This window comes from Beta vulgaris, chromosome 9 (genome assembly GCF_026745355.1).
Source record: "Beta vulgaris subsp. vulgaris cultivar EL10 chromosome 9, EL10.2, whole genome shotgun sequence".
Lineage (NCBI taxonomy): Eukaryota > Viridiplantae > Streptophyta > Magnoliopsida > Caryophyllales > Amaranthaceae > Beta > Beta vulgaris.
The window spans coordinates 26,580,956-26,603,777 of record NC_079210.1 but is presented as its reverse complement, the minus strand read 5'-3'; the positions used below and the strand labels follow the sequence as shown (position 1 = coordinate 26,603,777).

General features: G+C 41.4%; 1 non-coding gene across 1 annotated transcript; it reads right to left on the bottom strand.

Annotated features, from left to right (window-relative positions):
* Positions 1-6,400: 6,400 nt before the first annotated feature.
* On the bottom strand, positions 6,401-6,507 carry LOC130590254 (small nucleolar RNA R71). The gene has a single exon (XR_008967845.1). It is a non-coding gene; the product is annotated as a small nucleolar RNA R71 (small nucleolar RNA).
* Positions 6,508-22,822: the final 16,315 nt, after the last annotated feature.

Sequence of the window (22,822 nt, the reverse complement as noted above, 5' to 3'; positions counted from 1 at the left end):
GACGCAAATTACTCGGGCCCCTAACCCTAAAATTTTTAAACTCACTAGGGGAAAAAAAGGAAGGGCTGCGCTTTCTTCATTACGCAGCCCTTCTATACAGTAGGCTGCGCATTTAAATAAAACGCAGCCCTTCGTTAAAGTAGGGCTGCATTTTAATAGAAAAGCGCAGCCCTGTTTTGTGAAGGGCTGCGCTTTTTAAAAAAGCGCAGCCCTACTGTTACAGAAGGGCTGCGCTTATTTAAAAAGCGCAGCCCTACTGTTACAGAAGGGCTGCGCTTTTTTAAAAAGCGCAGCCCTTCTATGGGCTTTTTTTTTTAATAATTACTCTCTCACACGTCCCCCCCCCTCTCTCATGCCTCCCTCTTCTCTCTCACCCTCCCTCTTCTCTCTCTTCTCTCTCACACGCACCTCCCTTCTCTCTCTTCTCTCTCAACCTCCATTCAAAGAAGCGACGCACCTTTCTTTCTCCTCAACCCTCTCTTCTACAGTCAGTAATTGCGAGCTACAACAACAAGAAGGTCTATATATGTTTGATTCTTCAGATCCCCGACGAAAATCAGACCGTCGCCCGCCTTCAACCGTCGCGCACCTTCAACCGTCGCGCGCAAAAATCAGACCACCGTCGCCTCGCCGTTCGTCTCTCTCCTCTCTCGCCGTTCGTCTCTTCACCACCGTCGCGCGCAACTTCTTTCGTTCGCCGTTCTGCCGTTGGTCTTAAGATCTATAATTTTAGGTTTTTTGTTTTCATTTTTGTTTATTTTTCTCATTTTTTGTTCATTTTCTTCATTTTTTTTTTCTATTTTCGTTCTTTTTTTTTTTCTATATGTTCGTTCATAGACAGCAACTTCAGATCTACAATTTTAGGGTATTTTTTTCTTTTTTTTCATTTTCGTTTATTTTTTGTTCATTTTTTTCATTTTTGTTCCTTTTCGGTTTTTCTTTTCAGGATATTAATTTCTGTTTTTTGGTTTGTATTCTTTTTGTGTAGTTACTGTGTAATCTTTTGTATTCTGATGTAGTTGGTAAATTTTTGCGCAAATGGTGAATGTCAATTTGGTTGTTTTTAGTAATATTTCTCTATATAAAAAATGCAAAAAGAAAAATTGTATTCAGATGTATTCATTTCAATTTGGTCAATTTTTGTGCAAATGGTGAATGTCATTTTTTTTGTTATCTCGTTGGTGAATGTCAATTTGGCAGCAACTTCATTTCGTTTGTATTCGACGTTTAATGGTTAATTTTATGTTGTTTTAGGTAATATTTCTCTATATAAAAAATGTCAAAAAAAAAAAAATTTTTTTTTTTTTTTTTGGTAGGAAGGGCTGCGCTTTTTAGGTAAAAGCGCAGCCCTTCTAGCATAGAAGGGCTGCGCTTTTCTAGCGCAGCCCTACTTACAAAAGTGAAGGGCTGCTACTGAAAGGGCTGCTGTCAAAAAGCGCAGCCCTACAGGCCTTTTTTAGCGCAGCCCTTCTTCATTTTTCCACTAGTGACTCTCCCTCACATTCCCACTGTCTCAGCGCCTCCTTCTCTTCTCTCATGAACTCAGCGCCTCTCCCTCTCAACGCAGCGCCTCTCTCTCTCTCTCAACTCAACGCCTCTCCCTCTCGTCTCTCTCTCTCTCTCTCTCTCAACTCAGCACCTCTCATCCTCTCCTCTAAACCCTAAAATCACCATTGAGATTCTCGCACGCAATTTTCTCTCTCCCAACAAGATGACGGTGCCATTAAAATCGCTATTGAAGAACACGACCAAGGTAAATGATGGAGCACAACTACTCGATTTTTCCGGTAAACACTCGAAATCACCATTGAAGAAATTGATTCCAACTACTCGATTTGGCTTTATTTTTCGGCGACTACTTTTTAGGGTTTTGTAATAGAAATCGCCATTCGTTTGCTGATTTGTTTAGGGTTTCATTTTCTTATTCATTTTTTAGATTTGATTTTCGATTTTAATTTTCAGATCTGAAAATTCGTTTTTTCCTTTTTAGATCTAAAAACTAAACACTTTCTACTGATGACCTTTCGTTTCTTTTTCATTTTTTTCATTTTTTTCGTTAAGCAGCATGAGGAGGAAGACTGAAATAGAGCGGAAGTAGCAACGCCCATAACAACAGTAGCGGCAGCAGCCACGAACCGATGAGGTTTGGTGGTTCATGAAATAGAGCAACGAGCACTATTAGAAAACAGACTCATTTCTTGTATTTTCTTGTAATTTCTATTCAAATTTGCGTTCCTCGCTCATTTCATTCTTGTACTTCTTTCGTTGTTTCGATTCAGATTAATGCATTCATGGTTTTGCTCTTGTATTTCTTGTTTGTATGTAAAATTATTGTGCGTGTATTTTTTTTGTAATAAAACTACCTGATTCAGATTAATGCATCATTTTGTTCTTGTGTTTCTTGTATTCATGATTCAGATTAATGCATCCATTCGTGTATTTTTTTTAAAATAAAATTACCAATTTGCATCGCACATTCAACACTGTGCGACGCAGGTTCTATTTTTTTTAAATAAAATTACCTAATTTGCGTCGCACCCTGTGCAATGGGCGACGCCAATTCCGCTTGTAGTGTGTAGTTTGTGGACTGTGAAGAGCAATTTGTGTCGCACCGTATACAACGTGCGGCGCAAATAGCTAAAATATCTACGTCGTTCCCACATACGACGCAGATCGTTAAGAGGTCATCTGCGTCGAGACCTGTGCCGTCGGACCCAAGTTAGACTTAAATAGGGGTCCCAGGTCCGACGCAAATCAACGTTTTTCTACTAGTGATATGTTAGAGTGACGAGAGAAGAATAAGGAGTAACATTGATTAATTAGTTTACATTACCCTTATATAAATGCATTGTGTAATTCTTTTGTAAGACACATATAAGAAATATAAGAGTTATTATTTAGTGCATTTTGTCTTCTTTTCCATATATTATTCTACCAAAATATTGTGTGTGTCCATCACGCTTCCAACAAAGTGGTATCCAGAGCTGGTGCTTATATTATGGCGTCAAAAACTAATGTTGTAGCTTTCCAATATCCCAAACTTACAAAAAAAAAAATATGATAAGTGGTCTCTACGTATGAGAACAATTCTTGGAGCCTAAGGTGTTTGGGAGATTGTTGAGAAAGGTTATACACAACCGGAAGTTAAGCAAAGAAGCTTTGGATAATGAGAGGAAAAAGGATCAGAATGCACTTACAATCATCCATCAAGGTTTGGATGATGACATGTTTGAAAAAGTTGCTAATGCAACAAGTTCAAAAGAAGCATGGTATATCCTTCAAAATTCCTTTGAAGGTGTAAGTCGAGTAAAGAAGGTTCGACTTCAAACTCTAAGAGGAGAGTTTGAAAAACTTGAGATGATGGAGAAAGAATCCATCTCAGATTATTTCACAAAAGTTCTAAACATTGTGAATCAAATGAAGAGGCTTGGAGAATCAATGGAAGATTCTCGAGTAGTAGAAAAAACATTGCGTTCGCTCAATTCTGATTTCAACCACGTAGTGGTTGCTATCGAAGAGTCAAATAAGGACTCGGATTCAATGACAATCGATGAATCGAATGGGTCACTTTGAGCCCATGAACAGCGAATGGTTAAGAAAGGAAAGAAGGAAGATGAGCAGGTGCTGCAAGCCAGGACATCCTTTAACAATAAAGGATTTACACGTGATAAGCAACATTATCAATCACGTGGTAGAGGCGGCCAACGAGGACGTGGTCGTGGCAATGGTCGTGGTCAAGGAAGAGGGGGTGATGATCGAAACTCCCAAAATTATTATAGAGCTGAAACCTCTACCAAAGGTCATGGACGAGGTAGAGGAATGAATCAATACCAGAGATAGAAGTAATGATAAGGCTAATATTCAATGTTATAATTGTAACAAATATGGCCATTTTACATGGGAATGCTATCAAAAAAAGTTGCAGGAAGAAACAAATCTTATTGAAAATAAGGATGATACAGAAGAATCAATGATAAGTGCGTTTCCAACGCACTTTATGACCTTCTTTTGGCTTGTTTTAGCTCCCTTTTCCTCCTTTTCTTCCTTCTTTCTCCTCACTTTTCCCTTCTATTTCATTCACTTGATCATACTTGGTCATAGTGACAATTTGCTAGATTTTCGATCTATTTCGATCGAATTTCTAGCACATATGCTTTCACCATGTTTGTTCGTGTTTCTATTGCAGGTATTGCCCTCTTCGGGGTCGAGAAATGCGAGACATGGCATAAGGGAACGAGCTAGAGGCTGAAAGGTAGCCTGAGGTGCGCTTGGTATGCCCCGCACACGATGGTGCGCCCGCACAAGCCACTGGTGCGCCCGCACCATCGACCAATTCTGGAGCAAAACAGACTGCATAAGGTGCACCCGCACTTATGGCTGGTGCGCCCGCACATTCTACGAAGTAATTCAGGCTGAGGCAGGAGACTTAGGTGCGCCCGCACCTTACATGTGGTGCGCCCGCACCTTCATCTGGTGCGCCCGCACCTTCATCTGGTGCGCCTGCACCATTTGACGAAGAGATTTCCACCTTGAGGCAGAAGACTCAGGTGCGCCCGCACCTGAGGTCCGCTGCGCCCGCACCTGAGAAAGGTGCGCCCGCACCTCCTTTTGGTGCGCCCGCACCTCACGATCCGGACAAAAAAAAATCGATCATTAAACCCTCTTTTCGAGAGGAGTTGAGACTTACGCTTTATTCTAGTTTTCACACAATATTTTAGGGTTTTGTATTAGAGAGAAAACACTTTGTTTCTTGGTAATTGAGATTAGAGATCATAGTTTGTGATTCGATTTACATTCAGGTACTTTTCATTCAATTCAATTCAAAGTTTCAGTTTTTATTTCATTCTCTTGGTGTTTGTTTATGTTCTTATATTATTTAAGATCATTCATTCTCTTAGTTTAATAATTGTGATTTTATTAGTTTAATAATTTCTTAATCATGTTTAACCTTAGATTAGTCATAGATTTTATGTTTAATTGCTTAAACTCCATGATTAGTGAGTAGTTTCATATCTAGGGTTAGGGTGAAAGTATGAATTAGGGTTTTAATTATGATGTTGATGTGATTGTGATGAATGGAGAAGTTTATGCATTGATCTTGGTGTTTTGAGACCTTAGGATAGATATTGATCACATTTATACTTTGGTATTTTGATTTCAAAGTTCTTAAATCGGATTTTGAACTCTTTTATCATCCCCAAGAATCAACTTAATTTCTATACCAAGATATTGGATGGAAATTAAGGGGTCCTTCATTAGGGGTTTTCCAAACTTATTGAATCATTTAATCAATTAACTAAAGACCATTCGAGAGAGGATTTAGTTGATTGATTGAGTGATTACTCTTGAGGACCATTCGAGAGAGGACTCAAGTAATTTAGAGGGAAACTAAACCTTGCATAATCGTCTTTGTTGCTTCGCAATCGCATTAACAATCATCATCCGTTCTTATTCATACTAGTAACCTTAACTCTAGTGTCTTTTATTTGATATTTAAACTCGTGATATTTGCTTGTTCTAGTTGTTAGATAGTTTAATTGTACCAAAACCTTTCAAACCCCAAATACCTTTCAATTAGGTAGTTGACTAGATAGACTTTAATCAATCCCATTTTCCCTGTGGATCGACCCTTGACTTGCCCTTACTATTCCTTAGTATTGCTTGTTAGGATTATAAATATTGTTTGGAAAGCGGTTCTTAGTGCCCTAACGACACACTAAAAACCTCTTATCAAAATGGCGCCGTTGCCGGGGAAACTGTGCTATTGATTGAAGTATATTTTAGTTTAGTTTGCTTAGTTGATTTTTCTTTTATTTTCTTTTTAACTGTGGTTGTTATTTGCTAATCCTCTGCTTAGCTTTGTTGTGTTACATGAGAAGAAGAACTCACGGTTCACCCACATTGCCTCTAGATCTGAAATCGACCGTACGTTGCGAAAGCTTCGGAAGAATTTGGGAAATCTGACTTTGGGTTCCGAGCCTTCTTCACCAATCTCAAGTACATCAAGTGAAGTTGAATCAGAAATGGGTGAAGAAAATCCACAACTGTTTAGGGATTTCGGAAATCCGGGTTCCTATGTTCTTCAAGGTGGAATTCGACTCCCTACCACCACTACAAATTTCAGCATTCACCCTCAGTATACTCGGATGGTGAAAGCAGAGCAGTTTTGTGGGGGTCAGATGAAGATCCTCTAGACCATCTCGACAGGTTTCTTGAGATCTGTGCCATGATAACAACTAATGATGTCTCTCCTGACTACATCAAGATGCACCTGTTCCGGTCCTCTCTTACCGGAAAAGCAAAGTCATGGCTCAAGAGCTTGCCTGCTAATTCCCTCACTACATGGGAAGAAGTCACGATGGCATTCTTGAAGAAATACTTCCCGGAGTGGAAGACTGCGGACATAAGGAGGAAGATCTCCTCATTTGAGCAAGAGAACGATGAGACACTTGCCGAAGCTTGGGAGCGGTTCAAGGAGATGATCCGTTCATGCCCACACCATGAGTTCAACAAGAATCTACTCATGCGATTCTTCTATGATGGTCTTGATCCGATTTCACGGGCCAATCTTGATGCTGGAGCGGGAGGTCAACTATCTAAGATCCCGCAAGAACAACTTGAGTCCACAATTGAGGAGGTGATCAAGAACTACTCATGGGGTGGAAGACGAAGAGGTGCTCAACCTAAGAAGAGCGGAAAGTTTGAAATTGACCCCATGGATCAAATTCAAGCTAAGATGGACCAACTCGATAAGAAGCTCTCCAAGATCAATCTTGCATCGTCTACTCCTTCACAGGTAAACTCTTTTTCTTGTGATATTTGTGGTGGTACTAACCATGATACTTCTTATTGTGGAGGTACCCATTCGGAGCATGTGGCGGCAATTAATTCAAGAGGAGATGGATATCAGGGGAATCAAGGGATAGGAACAATCAACAAGGAGGTTGGAGACAACCTCAACAAAACTACACCCAAGGATTCAACCAACCTCAACAAGGATGGAATCAACCTCAACAAGGGTACAACCAAGCTCACAACCAAGGGTTTGCGCAAGGGTATAACCAAAACCAAAACTATAACCAAGGTGGTTCCTCCTCACAAGGGTCCAACACTACCAAGCTCCACATCAAAGGACCAACAACCCAAAACCTCCCTCCAACTTCCATTTCCCACAAACAAAATCCCGAACCTACACCATCTTCCGATCCAACCTCTCTCCAAATTCTCCAACAACTCCAATCCATGAACCAAATTCTCCAAAACCATGAGCAAAGGTTTCAAGAGCTACAAGCCCACAACAAAATGCTTGAAACCCAAATTGCCCAAGTAGCTGAGAAGAACCCCCCACCCCCACAAATCAACTTCCGGCCAACCCATCCTAACCCCAACCTCCATCAAGCCAAAGCCATTCATTTGAGGTCGGGAACAAGTCCTAAGATGCCGAATGGGGAGTTAGAGCAGGATGGAGAAGTAGAAGTTGTTGAGAAGGAGGATGGAGCTGAGGAAACTGAGAAAGAGGAGTTGAGGAGAAGATGAGTCACATGTTCAAGTTGGTGACAAAACACATTGCCATCACCTCCACCAACCAAATCCTATGTGCCTCCGGTTCCCTATCCTCATAGGTTGGTAGAGAGAAAGTTGAGTGACAAGTTCACTAAATTTCTAATGTGATGAAGAGCCTGCAAATCAACATTCCATTCCTTGAGGCTATGTCTCAAATGCCAGCTTATGCTAAGTTCTTGAAAGAGATCCTCTCCAATAAGCGAAAACTTGAAGATGAGCTTATCTCCCTACCTTACCAAGTGAGTGCTCTTGTGCAACGAACTATGCCCAAGAAGCAAAGAGATCCCGGGAGTTTCACCTTGCCGGTAAGATAGGTGACTTAGAGCCTAAGGGTGCACTGGCCGATCTGGGAGCAGTGTCAATTTGATGCCCCTTTCTATTGAAAACACCTGAAATTTCCTCTTCATCCTACGCGCAAAACGATTCAATTGGCGGACCGCACTGTGAGAGTCCCTTGTGGTGAGTTGGAGGATATACCGATTCAAGTTGGGCATGTGTTTGTACCATGCGACTTTGTGGTGATGGATATGGAGGAAGATCCTGAGACTCCTCTTATTCTGGGAAGAGAAGCTCTAAAGACTTTGGGTGCCGTGATAAACTGCAAAAAGACACAATCACGGTTGAGGTAGCTAATGAGCGGGTGGTGTTTGAGTTCTCTAAGACACTGAAGAGCCTATGATGGAGAAAATTTGCCGGGTAAGCCTAGTGGAAGATGAGGTAGAGGACACCATGAGTGTGGATAATTCTGGGGACGATTTGTATGCTGCACTTACCGACACCCTTACTTGGACATGGAAGAGGAAACGCAAGATGAGGCGTTTGAGGTTCTAGCTGCATCATCCACTGATAAAGAGGAGTGTTCTAAGCCTCCTCCCAAGGTAGAGTTCAAACCCCTTCCCTCCTCTCTTAGATATGTTTTTCTTGATGATGCATGTACTTATCCTGTTATTGTCAATTCGAGTCTTGATGACATTTCTATATCAAAATGTTGGAATTTTGCAAAAATATAAAGATGTCATTGGGTATTCGATTGATGACCTTAAGGGGATAAGCCCTTCTCTTGCTATGCATCGTATCCATCTCATCGATAGTAATGCCTCCTCCATCGAGCATCAGAGAAGGCTCAATCCCAACCTCAAAGAGGTTGTGAAAAAGGAGATCTTGAAACTACGTGACGCGGGAATCATCTATGCTATCTCAGATAGCAAGTGGGTGAGCCCGATTCACGTGGTTCCAAAAAAAGGGCATGACTATAGTTGAGAATGAGAAAGGAGAAACAATCTCAACTAGGACTGTCACTGGGTGGAGAGTCTGTATTGATTACAGAAAACTGAACAAATCCACCCGGAAAGATCATTTCCCCCTTCCCTTCATTGACCAAATGTTGGAGAGGCTTGCTCGTCATTCACACTTCTGTTTTCTCGATGGTTATTCCGGATTCTTTCAAATCCCCATTCATCCGGATGACCAAGAGAAAACCACCTTTACTTGTCCGTATGGGACATTTGCATATCGAAGGATGCCCTTTGGTTTGTGTAATGCCCCATCCACTTTTCAAGGTGTATGACAGCAATCTTCTCTGACATGCTAGAAGATTCCATTGAAGTCTTCATGGACGACTTTAGTGTGTGTGGTTCGTCTTTTGACACATGTCTGGTTAATCTTGAAGTGTGTTAAAAAGGTGTCAAGAGACGAACCTTGTACTGAATTGGGAAAGTGTCACTTTATGGTCGAGGAAGGCATTGTACTTGGGCATAAAGTGTCGAAAAAGGGTATTGAAGTAGATCCGGCAAAGGTTTCGGTTATTGAGAAGCTTCCGCCACCGAACTCGGTGACGGGAGTTGCGCTTTCCTTGGACATGCTGGTTTTTACCGACGTTTCATCAAGGATTTCTCTCAAATAGCCAAACCATTGACGAATCTACTTCAGAAAGATGTTGATTTTGGTTTGATGAGTCTTGTACTAAGGCTTTTGAAACTCTTAAGAAAGCCCTTACTTCTGCCCCCATTGTGCAAGCTCCGGATTGGAGCTTGCCTTTTGAACTAATGTGCGATGCTAGTGACTTTTCAGTGGGAGTTGTTCTTGGGCAACGCAAGGAAGGGAGGCTACATGTGATAGCCTATGCAAGTAGGACTCTGGATGATGCTCAACGGAACTATGCAACTACGGGAAAGGAAATGTTGGCCGTGGTATTTGCTTTTGACAAGTTCCGTTCCTACTTGACATGTAATAAGGCGGTGGTGTATACGGATCATTCTGCGGTCCGGTATTTGATGAGTAAGAAGGATGCTAAGCCTAGGCTCATTAGGTGGGTGTTGCTTCTTCAGGAGTTTGATTTTGAGATGAAAGAGAAGAAGGGGACGGAGAATGTGGTAGCTGACCATCTTTCACGCCTCCCTCCTGACAATCTGGAGGAGATTCCTATCGAGGACGATTTGAGAGAAGAAGCCTTGTTCGCCATTCTGAACAATGAGGTTCCATGGTTCGCTGATTATGCAAATTATCTGGCTTGTGGGATTGAACCTCATGGTTTTACTTCCCAACAAAGGAAGCGGTTCTTTAAAGAAGTTTCGAGGTTCTACTGGGATGACCCGCTCCTTTTTAAGAAGTGTGCTGATGGCGTGTTTAGGAGGTGTGTTCCTAATCATGAGATGGCCTCGGTTTTGCATCATTGCCATACTTTGGCATGTGGAGGACATGGTGGAGCAAGCAAAACTGTTGCTAAGGTGCTCCAATGTGGTATGTTCTGGCCAACATTGCATAAGGATGCCCGAACATTTGTGGTGGCTTGTGATAGATGTCAACGGAGTGGTGGCATCACAAAGCGACACGAGATGCCTCAACAGAACATTCTTGAGGTTGAGCCGTTTGATGTCTGGGGGTCGACTTTGGGCCCATTCGTTCCTTCCTGTGGGAATGTATATATTCTTGTTGCGGTCGACTACGTGACCAAATGGGTGGAAGCCATTGCCTCTCCCCAATGACCATAAGGTAGTCACCAAGCTTCTGAAGAAGATCATCTTCCCTCGATTTGGGGTGCCCCGTGTATTGATCAGTGATGGCGGTTCACACTTCGCCAAAAAGCAATTAGAAGCATATTGAAAAATACGGGGTGAATCACAAAGTAGGTCTTCCTTATCACCCCCAAACACAAGGCCAAGTTGAGGTTTCGAATCGAGAGGTTAAAAATGTTCTTGAGAGAGTGGTCAATAGGACACGAAAGGATTGGTCTTTGAAGCTTGATGACGCTCTTTGGGCTCTTCGCACGGCTTTCAAGACGCCCATAGGCACCACTCCCTATCGCCTTGTGTATGGCAAGGCATGTCATTTGCCGGTTGAGCTTGAGCACAAGGCTTGGTGGGCAGTTAAGGAGCTCAACATGGATCTACACTTGGCGGGAGAAGCTCGAAAAGAAAGGCTAGTAGAACTGGAGGAATTTCGTTTTGACGCTTATGAGAGTTCTAGACTGTACAAAGAGCAAACGAAGAAATGGCACGACAACCGGATTCAACAACGAGATTTCCGGGTTGGGGACAAAGTCTTGTTGTTCAACTCAAGACTAAAGCTTTTCCCCGGAAAGTTAAAGTCCAAGTGGTCGGGTCCCTTCTCGTGTTGAAGACTACTCCTTATGGGGCTTATGAGGTTATGGGTGAGAACGGTCCATTCTGGGTGAACGGTCAAAGATTAAAGCTCTACCATGATTCGCATGCTGTTGGCTCCATTGGTTGCTTGATTCTTCGCTCACCTGAGCGACTCTCATGATGGATGTATCCTTTTTAGTCAAGCTAATGACTTAAAACAAGCGCTACACGGGAGGCAACCCGTTTCTCTTCTTTCCTTTCTTTCATTTCTTTTATTTTTCCTTTGTTGTTAGTTAGCTTTTGATTTATCAGTTAGCCATGAGAGGTACATTGGAACATCTGAATTTTTATGAGAAGTTGAGTGAATTGGTGTTTTGGAAAAGAAATATGTACAAATCAGACGGGTTAGGTGCTCCCGCACCTGTTCAATGTGTGCCCGCACATGAGAAAAATTTTCGGAAAAAAACTTTGGTGCGCCCGCACCAAATTTTGCACACGATTTTCAGAAAAAACAGAAGACTTTGGTGCGCCCGCACCTAGTCCATGTGCGCCCACACCTTGTCAAAAAAAAAAAATTTCGGAAAAAAAGGAGGTGCGCCCGCACCCACACAAGGTGCGCCCGCACCACTTCTGTCGACTGATTTTGAAAAAAACAGACGACTTTGGTGCGCCCGCACCAAAGCCTACGAATTTTTTTTGGGAAAAAACAGAAGGGAGAGGTGCGCCCGCACCTCCTGTTGGTGCGCCCGCACCTCCTGTTGGTGCGCCCGCACCAAACGTGTGTTTTGAAAAAAATTTCGGGTGGTGCGCCCGCACCAGGGAGAGGTGCGCCCGCACCAAACCGGCTGAGCGAAAAAAAAAAACAGAACGCCACTTTGTTTTTTCGGCCCCCCTCCCTTTATCCTTCATTATTTCGAACTATCTCTCACACTCACTCACTTTCTCTCTCTTGCTCCTCTCTAGATCCGGCGACCTTACTTGTTTTCCGGCCACTTCCGACGATTTTTATCACCGGAATCTTCATCACCATCTTCTCTACAACATTCAAAGCACAAAAAATTGGGGTTTTGCAAGGATTCGATTTCTAGGGTTTCAAAATTGGGGATTTTCATCTCCATGTTGGTAACTCCCTTCTAATCTTTGCTTTTTCATCAATAATCTACTAAATTGGACTTCTAGTGTGTTTTCTTTTAGATTGCATGCTTGTTTTCCTAATTTCTTTTGATTGTTCATGAACTTTGTCATATTTTGTGTTTGGTGTGTGGTGAACATATGCAATTTTTGTGGTTTGTGATAAATTCATAATATTCTTACTTTTGAGAACTACATTGCAAAATTGTGAGGTGTTGTTCTTTTTTGTGCATAATTGTGGTTGGTTTGGTGAAATTGGCTTGAAAGTCTCTTTGAGTGGTGAAACTCTTGATTGCTAGCAACTTTGTTGCTACTAATTGTGGATGGCTAGCTGGTAGATCTTAGGCTTATTTTTTTATTTTTCTTTTTTGTGTGTTTTCCCTTTTGTGTGGTTTGATTTTTCTTTTTGTGTGTTTCGTTTTTTTTTTCTTTTTTGCGTGTTTCTTTGTGTAGAGAGTCCGCTTTGTGGTTGTGTCTTTGCAGCAGATCATCACTTCTCCTTCCCTTTTTGCCAAACAAAAATTCTTTTTCACCATGGGAAGAAGTGGTGGTGAAGGCTCATCCAGGTCTAAGCGAGCAAAGACGGGGTCTTCTTCACAAGGACCTTCGTCTAGCTCGCATCCCCCTCCCTTTATGCTCTAAAGTTTCCCAACGCTACTCATAAACAAATTTTCCAACAACTTTCTGAGCGCACGTTTCGTCCCACAAAGTTCTATGACCACACTACCTGCAACTACCTTAACATCGAGTCGATGATAAGGGAGATGGCAGATAATGTCGGGTTATCGGACTTCCTTGATATTCATGAACCTACTTACGATCAACTCACTCTTGAATTCCTGAGTACGTTGAACGTAAGTAATGTGACAGGTGCTCTAACTATTCAATTTCGCATGTTCAATCAAGCTAGAGCACTGTCTTTTGACGAATTCTGTGAGGCGTTTGGGATGGACCCTCGAGCCCCCTGCGATGCACCTTTGGGCATCATCTGGCAGGGATATAATGAGCAAGAGTGGTGGGCAAAGATCACCAATGGTACGACTTCGTTTCGAACGAACTCGTCCAAAGCGTCGGAGATCATCCACCTTGCTCTCCGATACTTCCATAGGATGTTGGTTTAAACCATCTTCCCTAAACAGGAAGTCGGGCAGTTGCGGAAGGACGAGCTTTGGTTCTCTGGTTGGCCACTCGGGGCCCACCATAGAGCCCGCATTAACTTTGCTGCTCTCCTCCTCAACCGACTGCAGGAAATTCGGGGGGGCACAACGGTGACTGGGGAGATCCTTTGTGGTGGCATGGTCACCCGGCTAGCATCCTACCTTGACTTGACCGATGACCTGGCTCGCTTGGAAGCCAGCATGCCTACTGTTGGTCAGTCCAACAGATTGGATGGTGCCAGCCTGCAGCAGATGAAATTTCTGCGCAATTATAAAAAGGAAAACTGCATCTGGCTTGTGGGGGGGCGACCTTAAACCGTTGGCGGGTTCCCCCTGCCCATGACATCCCACGGGCTATCCCTGAGCCCATGCCTATGGAGATCGATCCCCGCGTTCCGAGAAGACCGAGGCCCGACCACCGCATTCCTGAGAGTGAGGTGGCCGGAGCTTCCTCCTCTCAATCCTTCGACATGGGCTCTGTCATGGCAGCCATAGCGCAGATGCAGGCCTCTCAGGAGGCCAATCACCGTGCGGTTACGGCTACTCTTGCCGATATCCGCACCGACCTGGACCATGTGTCTAGGGTGGCTTGGCGCACTCACCTCGCCAATGTCCACTCCGGACATGAGCCTCCCTTCCCTAACCATCCCCACTATCCTCCTTCTTTCGACCCTCGAGAAGGGCCGTTTGAGGAGCCTTCATTCCGTCCTTACCCCCACTACCCATCCTACTATGATGGGTCCTCTGGTGGGTATTTCCCCCCTTACCCCCTCTCCCGATGGGGGGGATGGTGGGAACTATTAGGAGCTTTTCCTAACCCCCTCCCTCTCCCTCCTTTTGCAACTCCGACGCGGAGTTTGCTTAGTTTGGGGGACTTGTTGTATGTCTATATCTTAGGGAGTTTCGGGGTCATAGATGGTTAGAAGTTAGGGGTCTCATTGGTTTCGGTTGTTATTGGTGATTGTTTCTGTTGTGGTATTGACATCCTCACCCCTGCTGACTTCTCTTCACCTGTACAGTGTGCTTTGGTAGTTTCTTTTGTCATTTCTTTTGCTTGCATTTTTTTTTAATAAAAAAAAAATAAATAAAAAAATAAAAAAATAAAAAAAAAAAAAAAAAAAACATTTTCCTCTTTTATTCTTTTTTTCTTTTTTTTTTTTTTTCTGCATTTAGGATAGCTTGGTTGCATGCATGATTTGTGGCTAAAGAGTTCATGACTTGATTGGAAGACCTTCCTTATATTAGACTTGATGATTTTGGAAGCCCTGTTGTGACTTTAGGCGTCTCTTGAAACCGACTTTTGGTAGAGTCTCTTTGAAATTAGGCGAGTTGGATGAATGGATTGCCTTGCCCCTTGTGCGATGAATCCCGAAGGAGGGCCAAGAACCTCGTAAGACTCACTCACAACCCTCACCATTGATCGCCTAATTGTGACTTGCATTTTAGTCCCCAAGATTACATAAGACGAGCCTCTAGGAGAATGATTTAGGGCGTTTCTTTTGCTAGTAATAGGAGCTACAGAGCCAAAAGCTTGAATACCTGCATAATATTCGCTTCTCAACCCATCTGAGCCTTTCTATCCTATTTTTGCTTAACCCACATAATGAGTCATGGCCAAACTTTCCCCAAAGTGGAGTACATGTGTAGTTTTTGTTGAGTTAAGTGGTTTTGATATTAAGTCTTGGTTGAAAGAGAGTTAATGTGCTTGTATGATGCAAAAGTTGAAAAATTTTGTGAAAAAGAAAGACAAAAGAAATAAAAGAAAGAAAGTTCTTATTGTTTGATTTGGTTTATTATTGAAAATGAAAAGAAAGAAAGATCAAATTGATGAGAAAAAGGAAAAAGTTCACAAAGTGAAAAAGAAACAAGTGAAATTCAAGGATATGTGTAGAGTTCTTTAATTGAGAATAGTGTTAGGACTAGCTTGGGGGAGTATTTACCCCTAGTTTGTACTCCAATTACCCTTTTTGCACCACATTCCTAGAATATGATCCACACCCCTAACCTAGCCCCGTTACAACCTTAACAAAGTCCCTTTTGACTTCTAGATTGGACTTGATCTATTTAGTAGTGGCGGGTGAGATTTGTGCAATCATGATGAGGGTCATCAAAACATGGTAGAGGCGAGCAATTATGGTTGAGCATCCCTAGGGAGGAGTCAAACTTGGGTCTTGGAAGTGGAGAAGAGTGAGAAATCATTCTTGGAAAGCTTTCTTTCAAAAAGACTCGGTTGATCGGTGGATTGAGACCTTAGAGTCACTCTTGTGCTTCCTAATCATCTTCCCTCTTGTGTTTGGTTGGTCTCCTAAATCTTGATATGAACTCATTTAGCTTGCATGTCATTTTGTAACCTTGCATTTGAGCATATAGGTTAGTTTGTTGCATGTTTCCCTTTTCTTTTTATTCTCCTTTTCTTTCTTTTCCTTCACTCTCATTCTTGGTTTACTTGAGGACAGCAAAACGCTAAGCTTGGGGAGTTTGATAAGTGCGTTTCCAACGCACTTTATGACCTTCTTTTGCTTGTTTTGCTCCCTTTTCCTCCTTTTCTTCCTTCTTTCTCCTCACTTTTCCCTTCTATTTCATTCACTTGATCATACTTGGTCATAGTGACATTTTGCTAGATTTTCGATCTATTTCGATCGAATTTCTAGCACATATGCTTTCACCATGTTTGTTCGTGTTCTATTGCAGGTATTGCCCTCTTCGGGGTCGAGAAATGCGAGACATGGCATAAGGGAACGAGCTAGAGGCTGAAAGGTAGCCTGAGGTGCGCTTGGTATGCCCCGACACGATGGTGCGCCCGCACAAGCCACTGGTGCGCCCGCACCATCGACCAATTCTGGAGCAAAACAGACTGCATAAGGTGCGCCCGCACCTATGTCTGGTGCGCCCGCACCAAACCGTGGTGCGCCCGCACATTCTATGAAGTAATTCAGGCTGAGGCAGGAGACTTAGGTGCGCCCGCACCTTCATCTGGTGCGCCCGCACCATTTGACGAAGAGATTTCCACCTTGAGGCAGAAGACTCAGGTGCGCCCGCACCTGAGAAAGGTGCGCCCGCACCTCCTTTTGGTGCGCCCGCACCTCACGATCCGGACAAAAAAAATCGATCATCAAACCCTCTTTTCGAGAGGAGTTGGGGACTTACGCTTTATTCTATCTTTCACACAATATTTTAGGGTTTTGTTTAGAGAGAAAACACTTTAGTTTTCTTGGTAATTGAGATTAGAGATCATAGTTGTGATTCGATTTACATTCGAGGTACTTTTTTTCAATTAATTCAAAGTTTCAGTTTTTATTTCATTCTCTTGTGTTTGTTTATGTTCTTATATTATTAAGATCTTCATTCTCTTAGTTTAATAATTGTGATTTCTATTGTTTAATAATTTCTTAATCATGTTTAACCTAGATTAGTCATAGATTTTATGTTTAATTGCTTAAACTCCATGATTAGTGAGTAGTTTCATATCTGGGTTAGGGTGAAAGTATGAATTAGGGTTTTAATTATGATGTTGATGTGATTGTGATGTACGGAGAAGTTTATGCATTGATCTTGGTGTTTTGAGACCTTAGGATAGATATTGATCACATCTATACTTTGGTATTTTGATTTCAAACGTTCTTAAACGGATTTTGAACTCTTTTATACATCCCAAGAATCAACTTAATTTCTATACCAAGATATTGGATGGAAATTAAGGGGATCCTTCATTAGGGGTTTTCCAAACTTATTGAATCATTTATAATTAACTAAAGACCATTCGAGAGAGGATTTAGTTGATTGATTGAGTGATTACTCTTGAGGACATTCGAGAGAGGACTCAAGTAATTTAGAGGGAAACTAAACCTTGCATAATCGTCTTTGTTGCTTCGCATCGCATTAACAATCATCATCCGTTCTTATTCATACTATAACCTTAACTCTATGTCTTTTATTTGATATTTAAACTCGTGATATTTGCTTGTTCTAGTTGTTAGATAGTTTTAATTGCTACCAAACACCTTTCAAACCCCCAAATACCTTTCAATTAGGTAGTCTAGACTAGATAGATTCTAATCAATCCCATTTTCCCTATGGATCGACCCTTGACTTGCCCTTACTATTCCCTTAGTAGTTGCTTGTTAGGATTATAAATATTGTTTGGAAAGCGGTTCTTAGTGCCTGAACGACACACTAAAAACCTCTTATCAATCAACTATGTTGTTAGCTCTTAAAATAGAAGATAAGAGGGATGATAATTTAACGTGGTATCTTGACAATGGAGCGAGTAACCACATGACAGGAGACATGAACAAATTTGTTGATCTAGACACAAGTGTGACAGGCAACATTACCTTTAGCGATGGCTCAAAAGTAAAAATTGAGGGAAAAGGTACGACTATGATTGAATTAAAAGATTCAAGTCATAAATTAATTCCAGATGTTTACTACATTCCAAATTTAAGAAGTAATATCTTAAGTGTGGGTCAGCTCTTAGAAGTCAATGGATGCAAAATTATGAAGGAGGGACAAAAGTTATGGCTTCGTGATAGAAACTCTAATCTAATAACTACTCTTTCTATGAAGAAGAATAGAATGTTCTTGATTAATCTACAAATAAGGTCCAATGTGTTTGAGGACTTGTGCTAAAGAGATGGGACACAAGAAAATGGTAAGAGGATTGCCTTGTATTGACCATCCTAATCAACTTTGTGAAGCCTGTTTACTTGGTAAGCAACCAAGAAAGGCATTTCCAAAAGAATCTATTTCAAGAGCGACGAAGCCACTTGAAGTGGTGCATTCAGATATATGCGGACCAATCAAACCCCCATCACTTGGTAAAAGTTCATACTTTATTCTTTTCATTGATGATTATAGCAGCAAAACATGGGTTTATTTGTTGAAAAATAAATCAGAAGCATTTGACACCTTCAAGAAGTTCAAAGCAATGGTTGAGAAAGAAAGTGGTTATGAGATTAAAGCATTGAGAACAGATAGAGGTGGTGAGTTCACATCCAATGAATTCAACAAATACTGTGAGGACCATGGAATACACAGACCACTTACTATTCCTAGAACACCACAACAAAATGGTGTAGCAGAAAGAAAGAATAGGACTATTCTCAACATGGCTAGATCTATGCTGAAAAACAAGAAGATGCCTAAAGAATTTTGGGCATAAGCAGTTTCATGTGCAGTTTACTTGTCAAATTGTTCCCCTACAAAGAGCTTAGAGAATGTTACGCCTCAAGAAGCTTGGACTGGATGGAAGTCATGTGTATCACATCTTCGAATATTTGGTTCCATTGCTTATGCACAAGTTCCCAAGCAACTCAAGTCCAAGCTTGATGATCAAAGTGAGAAATTACTTTTCATTGGATATGATGAAAAGTCTAAGGGTTACAAGCTGTTTAATCCAAGCACTAGCAAGTTAGTGATCAGTAGAGATGTAGAATTTGATGAAGAGGCAATATGGGATTGGAACATCACCGGCGAGGAAGAATCTTACAACTTTCTTCCTTATTTTGGTGAAGAAAATTCGAGACATTATGTTCCGGAGGCTACACCAACTACTTCACCAACATCTCTCATAGGAGATCACCTACATTGCAATCAAGTTGAGAGTATTCTAGTTCAAGTGAAGGACCGAAGGGGTTTAGAAGTCTTCTGATCTTTATGAAGTCACCGAAAGGCTTCAAGACAATACTTCATTATTTTGCTTATTTTCTGATATTGAACCAATGAGCTTCAATGAAGCAAAGAAACAAAAGGAATCGATTCGTGCAATGAATGAAGAGATACGGTCTATTCAAAAGAATGAAACATGGGAATTGACACCACTCCCAAAAGGAATGAAGGCGATAGGAGTCAAATGGGTATTCAAAATCAAGAGGAATGCCAATGGTGATGTTGAAAGATACAAAGCGAGGCTTTCAATAAATGCATTATGTAACATTCATTAATTAGTTTACATTACCCTTATATAAATGCATTATGTAATTCTTTTGTAAGACACATATAAGAAATATAAGAGTTATTATTTAGTGCATTTTGTCTTTTTTTCTATATATTATTCTACCAAAATATTTTGTGTGTCCATCACGCTTCCAACAAGAATGACAATTTTTTTTTCTTTAGGACGTACGCCTTCTTGAAAGGGAGTTGGCGAAAGAAGGTTATGATGAAGAGATTCTAGAAAGAGGATGATGGTGATAGCCACAAGTATACTGAGCCTGTTTATGATGAGAGTGAGAGCACCGTAAGGGAGTCAAGGGGTAACAGTAGCCAATATGGTAGGAAATTCAGTACCTACTCAAGATAGCAACGTGCTCCCATCACACCTCGAGGCTCACCCTTCATAAGAGAGATATTGCAGGAGCCCATGCAGCGCATTAAGATGTCGTCAGGCACATATGACGGCACGACAAACCTAGTGGATTACTTGTTGACATATGAAGGTCATATGCACCTATACAACCAATTTGACGCCATCTAGTGCAAAGTTTTTCTAGCCACCTTGTCGGGAATAGCCCAGACTTGGCTAAGAAGCCTGGCAACAACATCTATCACTGACTTTTATCAGTTGTTAGCTAAGTTCTAGACACATTTTGTTAGTAACATAAGGCAGGAAAGAACTAATGGAGAATTCATGGCTCTGAAGCAAGGACAATGTGAAATTCTTAGAGATTTCTTGGGGAGATTCAATAGAGAAGCGGTTACAATACAAATTTGGAATAAGAAGTGGAGGTGCTGGCTCTTATATCGGGTCTAAACGATGTCGACTTCACGAGCTATCTGGGAAGGAAGATTTTAAAGACCCTGACGACACTATTGGTTAAATGAGTTCATCAAGAGTAACGAGTTTGACCGATCCACGAATATAAGGAGAGATGATTCTGAAATCACTAAGAAGGAGAAATGAGAGGGTTAAAGCAATAAGGAGGCTAAGAAGAAGTTTCCCATACCGATATCGCCAAGGGCAAAGAAAAGAAATAGAATTGAGAGTTATACACCCTTAATCAAACCTAGAGCACATATTTTCGCGATGCATATGGTTGACGACAAGTGGAAGCGCCACCCAAAATGTTCCATAAAGGTCGGGACAGGAACAAGTGGTGCGACTTTCATAAAGATTATGGCCACATCACCGAATATTATAAAAACAATTTCGAGGACTTAAGGCGAAGAGGATATTTCACCATATATAAGTCAATGCAAGAGGTTGGTTGACATGATTCAGGCCGGCAAGACCAGGACTAGAATCATGTCGAAGAACTCCAGCGAAACACCTAATTATGAGATAGGTTGACGGTTATACATGTCATAGCTAGCGGACATGTTTATGGCGGGACAACTAGTGGGGCCAAGACATCCTTGAATGAGATCCATCATCGAGTCAATCTGCATGGGACACATCAATGGCCACAACCGCCAATGATGACATTTACAAAGAAGGATTCAAAAGTCATCATCTTTTTACATGATAACCCTCTTGTTATTACCTTGAATGTCGCAAATTGTGCCATTCATAGAGTACGGTAGATGCCGAAATTTCTGCCAACATCTTGTGCATGACTTCTTTCAACAAGATGAACATTAGCCTCAAACACTTAAAAGGAGTAAACTATTCTACAACGGGTTTTACTAGAGCCTCCATCATACTAAGAGGAGCGATAAAGTTGCCAGTGAAGATTCGTCATGACGAGAAGGCAAGGGACTTGACAGTAGAGTTTTTGGTAGTTGACGTCCCAGCAGCTTTCAATGCTATCCTTGGGCGTCCACTAATTCATGATGCACACGCGGTGGTGTCAACATACCACTTGACCATGGTATACATGCATAATGTCGGACATCTAGTAAGATTAAAATGCAGCTAAGAGTCAGCTCAATCTTGCTATCTTGCTATCAAACCACGATGAAGGGTACGAGCCATAACATAAAATCATAATAAAATATTGACGAAGAAGGACAAGGATAAAATCCCCCCTGTGACACCCCCTTTGCTTCCCCCTTGATCCGGCACGGTCGACAAATCCCTGACAACGAGAATATAACTAGTGAATAGTTGTAACCTAGACTGGTTGAAGTATGTCGGCCGACATAAATTCGGAAGTTAAAGTCAATCTAATGACTTCGCTCATAAAAAAATGCAGATGTATTTGCTTTCTAAACCTACGAGTTGTCGGGCATAGACCCAAGTGTGATTGTGCATGACTTAAATGTTGAAGAATCAGTCAGACAAGTGAAATAGAAGAAGAGAACTTTCTCGACGGAGAAACCTGAGCCATTAAATAGGAAATCGACAATCTTATTTTGGCAGTTGATTTCATTGAATCGATCATGTTATTACCCGTCATGGCTAGCCGATGTCCCAATGATTAAGAAGTCAAGTGGAGACTTAAGAATGTGTGTTGGCTTTATGGATCTTGAGAAAGCTTGTCCAAAACATTGTTATCTTTTGCCAAGGATTGATCAACTTGTGGACTCGACTAATCGACATGCCATGTTGAGCTTCATGGATGCCTACTCAAGCTACACTAAAATAAGTTATTTCTAAGAGACAAAAAGAAGACAATATTTGTCACAGATGCCGGTGTGTTATGATATCTTAGCAAATATGACTTAAAGAAACTTCTTGACAGACACAAAGCTAGGTTTGTGATTCTCAGAAATCATGAACATAAAGGCATTGATTATACTGAGACCTTTGCTCCAGTTCTAAAAATGGTTATTATTCGGGCTTTTCTTACCATTATTGCTTCTACAAAATAAGAGCTTCATCAAATGAATGTACTAAATGCCGTTTGACATGGTGATTTTGAGGAAGAGGTCAATTTGAAGCTTTCTCCTACTTTTGGTTCTTTTGATTTCAACCTCGTCTGTCGTTTGCACAAATCATTGTATGGCCTGAAAAATATTTCTAGGTGTTTGTTTTCTAAACTTGTTATAGCTTTGCGCTCTTATGGTTTTCTCCAATCACATTCTAATTATTCTCTTTTTACATATACTAGAACTGCTATTTAAATTAATGTGTTGTGTATGTTAAGGACCTTTATGTTGCTAGGAATTATTTTGCTCCTTTACATGCTATCAAATCATATTTGAGTAATTGAAACTGGAGGTCCTTTACGCTACTTTCTTGGCATTGAAGTAGCTCAAAGTTCTTGAGTTTTATTCTTGTGTCAAAGCAAGTTATTTTTTGTCGAGGTAGGCTTATTGGGTGCCAAGTGCTGTCATTCCTAATCAACGTAATCATAGACTAAGTCTTGCAAGTAATGCTTTGCTCACCAAAGCCGAGACTTATATACGATTTTTTGGTTGTTTTATTTATCTCGCAGTTTGCCTAACCCGACATAACATTTCATTCTCAGTTCATAGAGGTTTCTCTACGTGTTGTGCGTTACCTAAAGG